The sequence below is a fragment of the Ictidomys tridecemlineatus genome, chromosome 11 (assembly GCF_052094955.1).
Source record: "Ictidomys tridecemlineatus isolate mIctTri1 chromosome 11, mIctTri1.hap1, whole genome shotgun sequence".
Taxonomy (NCBI): domain Eukaryota; kingdom Metazoa; phylum Chordata; class Mammalia; order Rodentia; family Sciuridae; genus Ictidomys; species Ictidomys tridecemlineatus.
The window spans coordinates 28311250-28315849 of record NC_135487.1 but is presented as its reverse complement, the minus strand read 5'-3'; positions in this window follow the sequence as shown (position 1 = coordinate 28315849).

The window sequence follows — 4600 nt, the reverse complement described above, 5'->3', positions numbered from 1 at the left end:
CTCCTGCTCTTCCCTACCCTGGGCTAGGGATGGGGTGAAGGGGAAGGGAGAGAGGGGCCCAGGGAAGCTCACAGTGGGGCCATCAAGAATGTGACTGGGATCAAAGTCGTTCTGGCAGGGACTCTGATCACATGGCACTTGAGCTGTTTCAAAGAAAGAGGAGAGAAGATGACAAGCAACCCTAAAGATGGAAAATCAAGAATGGTTGAGCCTCAAGAGAACGGAAACTGGCAACTGGGCCTCTCCCTCCTCAGCTCTGGGCTCTGGGGCTCTTGCCCCCTGGGCAATATTTGCATCTTGCTCTTTTCAGAGGCTTCTCTTCAGACTTCCTTGAATTCTCTTCACATACGGGTATCCAACTCAGTGTCAGGACTTACCTGATATTACTGATATCTCCCTTGTGTGTCTGTTCAATCCAAAGAATCTGCTTGGTTCAGCTCAGCTTTTGGGGGATCCCATAAGTCAGGTGTCTTCTGAGATCTGACTGGACACTGATGTGTGGGACCTGTGAGCAGAACAGCTCCCTCAGAAGGAAGCCAAAGGTAGCCCATACCAGGAGTTGGTTTCTCTCTCTGTCCAGTAGAAGGCATCATAAGAGCAGAAATGAGTGGATAGTGGGAAGAAAGAAGGGCTCAGAGCCAGAGTGACAATTGGTCCATATTAAGAAAAGGGACCCTCTCAGAGAGGAAGCAGCCCCATGAGTATGCAGCCAGGCTGTGATGGGATGATTAGAAAAAATACCCCTATTCACAAATACGGCCCTGTCGTGACAAGGCATGCAGCTCAGCAAATGAAGCTAAGCTGAACCCACACCTTCCCTGCTGGTCAAGGGTCCGTGTGTAGTGCAAAGCTTCTCCATTAATCACAGTCCTGAGACCCTCCTAAGCTAGCCCAGGTATGGTGGGAGTAGGGTGGGGGTTGGAAGTCAAGCTCCCCTCTCAGCACACCCCAACAGTCAGAGAGGCACTAGTCTCTGAAGGGAATCGGGGGCAGTGAGAGCTGGAGGTACCTGTTTCCTTCTTCTATGCTCAATTGCTTTTACAAGGGTTTCCTCAAGGACACTTGGAGGGGGAGCTCCCTTGGCAGGAAGCAATTAGGACAGAGGAAGGAGGGTGACCTGGCCTCGGGGTATCCATGAACCTGAAGAGGTGACTCAGAAGTCTGAGAACTTGGGACTGTTATTTCCAGCTGAAACCATGCTGGGGGGATGGGAAGTGCTATCCCCTGCCAGCATTGGGGTGTAAATGTCCTGAGTTACCTTCTCCCCAAATCCCTCATAGTTTCTTACCCACCAGTCTTGCCTTGCTACTTTCTGTCTTGCCTCTGCATCATCTAGCTGCTACTGAGAAACCAGAATAATCTTAAAACACACATCTGGCCATGTCAGCTCCTCACAGTCTCCCCCCAGTAGGATACCCACATTAATGTCCTTCAAGGTCCTGCGTGGTTTGCCACCAGCTGATCTCAGAAGACTCGTTCTTTGTCTCATTTCCCTCTCCTGCTCCCTGCACTTAAGCCAAGCAGAACTGTCCTCCCCCATTCTCCTAAGGGGGATAGGAGGGAAGTCTCTTAGGCCTCTGTGCATGTACACATCATTGCCTCTCCCCGGGCCACCCATTCCTCAGCCTTAAGGATGTCCTCCTATGAAGCCCTCCTACCTCCCAACAATGGCCCCTCGTGTACACAGTCCATCATAATCAACAAACCTTCTCATGTGGTTCTCTGAGAGCTGAGCCAAGCACATTCAAGTCTTCATTTTAAAAAACAAAACAAAGAATTTGGGACTTCAACTTGGACTTCCTGACATCAAGGCCACTGCTTATTGTGCTTTCTTAGCCATGGGAATAAACCCAATTCAGAATGTGAAAGAGAGGTAGCAAACCCTGAGCTCTGAGCTTCAGAGGAGGAAGAGTCTTGCCCGAGGGTGGTGTGAGGATAGGTAAGGGCAAAGGGGGGAGATGGTTTCATGGAAGAGGTGGTAACTGCCCAGGAGTCTTCCTCAGTTCTAGCCAACAAGACCAGGCAAGCTGGGCAGGGGTGCCCAGGGGAGCAGTTCAGGGGCAGGGATGCTCAAAGGGGTCTGTTCACAACTTATTCCCTCCCCAGAGGGAAAGTACTGATTGAAGTCCAGAGATACAGAGCCAGGGAATCCCTGTACTCAGCCAGCTATCAGGGAGAGGCAAGCCAGATAGGATAGCCAGATCCCCAGAAAGGTGGCAAGAACAGTTGAGGACCAACTTCTATAACCCTTCCAAGGGTCTAGGAAAATTCTTAAAGGGACTGAACCATGAATTGGGGCAGGATCCTTGATGGCAAGGAACAGAGCCTTACTCAGGTCAGCATGAGTAAAGAGGAGTAGATTAGTTAGGTCTTTTGGTTACAAGTGAACAAAATCCAACATAAACAAGTTTATGCAAAAAGAGACTTGTTGACTCATGTAATTGGGAAGTTCTGGCCCTGCTGGATCCAGAAACTCTGTATTACACCCTTTCTTATTTCCTGCTTCTGCTTTTCTCAATCTCTGTGACCTCACTGTCCTTCCAGATGGACTTTTTTTTAATGTTTTTTTCACCTGCCACAGGAAAAGATGAGTGTCCAGCTCATATCCCAAATTAATAACCCCAGAGGGAAAAAAGAGCCAAATCTCCCAACATCCATATATGAAGGCCCAAAAGGGATCACATGGTCATCCCTGGATCAGTCACTGTGTGCAGGCAAACAATGGTCAAGTCTTTGGCACATGTTACTCCTTGTCTGGTGGCAAGTCTCATTATTAGAGGAAGCTGGGAAAGGTGGCTTGGTCAAACAACACCAGTGGCCACCAACTTTCTTCTTTTGTTGAAGCGATGTGGAGAATCCCTTGGAAATTTGGGGATGGGCACTTAGCCGGTCCTCATCTGGGACTTGGGAAATTGTCAGGACCAGAGGCAGCTAACTCTAAGCATTTCTGCTGCCCTCTGCATATGTTTTCCCTACTTTATCTGCTGGTTGGTTCACTCTGCTCACAGAGACTTTCTACCCCTATCCCTCTAACTTTACATATAGTTACAACCTGCTGAGGCTCATCTGAGTCTCTTGGGAACCAATTATATTTCACAGCATCCTCAATCATTCCTGAGCTCCTGTTTTTCAATTCCAAATTCCCCAGAAAGAGGAATTGACTGGCCCAGGTCATCTTTTCAAGTCAATCATATAGGTCAAAATCACTGGACAGCATAAGGATGGTTTACTTTTGTGGCAAGTGCTCATCTTCATCCAAATAACCACAACCATTCTATACATTCTTCCTAAGTGACTTCATCTTTCTCCATGAAGATATTGGATGTCTTCCCAGATTTTATTTTTTTCTTTTTGTTTTGTACCAGGGAGTAAATCCAGGGGCACATAACAACTGAGCCACATCCCCAAGCCTTTTTATTTTATTTTTATTTTAAGACAAGTTCTTGCTAAATTGCTGAGGCTGTTCTTGAACTTGTGATCCTCCTGCCTCAGCCTCCTGAGTTGCTGGGATTACAGGTGAGCACCATGACACCCAATTAGACTTTCAATTATTTATTACTGTGTATGCCGGGCATGGTGGCTCATACCTGTAATCCCAGTGACTTGGGAGGCTGAGGCAGGAGGATTGCAAGTTCAAAACCAGCTTCATCAATGACGAGGCACTAAGCAACTCAGTGAGACCCTGTCTCTAAATAAAAATACAAAATTGGGCTGGGGATGTGGCTCAGTGGTTGAGTGCCCCAGAGTTCAATCCCTGGCACCCCCCCTCAATTATTTATTACTGTGTTACAAGGTACCCTAAAGCTTAGTGCTTAAACCAACACTTTATTATTTTTCACAATTTCATGAATTGGCTAGGTCCACCTGGTTGGTTTTTCTCCTTCTTGTTGACTGGAGTCATGTAGGTGATTTCTGCTGGGGCAAGGCTGGGGCTGAAACAGCCAAGATGGCCTCACTGATGTGCTGTCACCTGGGAAATCCAGTTCTTCACTGGCTGCTGCTTCTTCTTGCTGTCCTTTGTTTGGGGTGCTAGGGTTTGAACCTAGGACCTCACACATGCTAAGCACATGGTCTACACTGAAATACATCCCCAACCTCTATACTGGCTTCTTATACTCCGTGGCCTCTTTGCAGTAGAATGGTCCACACTTCTTTACATGGTAGCTGGTTCCCAAGAGGGCAAAAAATGGAATCTGCATGGCCTCTTAAGACTTCAGCTTGGAAACCATATAACGGTAGTTTCTACTGCATTCTGTTAGTCAAAGCAAGTCACAAGGCCACCTCAGACAACTCTACCTTCGGATAGGAGGAGTGTTATCATCAAAATAGCAAAGGACAGGCAGGGTGGGAGAGGTCTGGGGTCATAACTAGAAATTATCTGCTAAGTCTTGGGAAGGACAAACACACATCCCCTCACTCCTATAACTGTTTTTGGTTACTATAATTTCCCTCTTTTTCCCAAACAAGGTTTGGTTGGTTCCTCCTCATACAGTGGAGGCCAGGAAGATCCCTCCTTTCTGTATTCACTCTTAGACTTCCTGGCCTGTTCCTTGGAATGGATGATATTCATAGTTCAGGGCTCTGCACCAAAGGGACAATA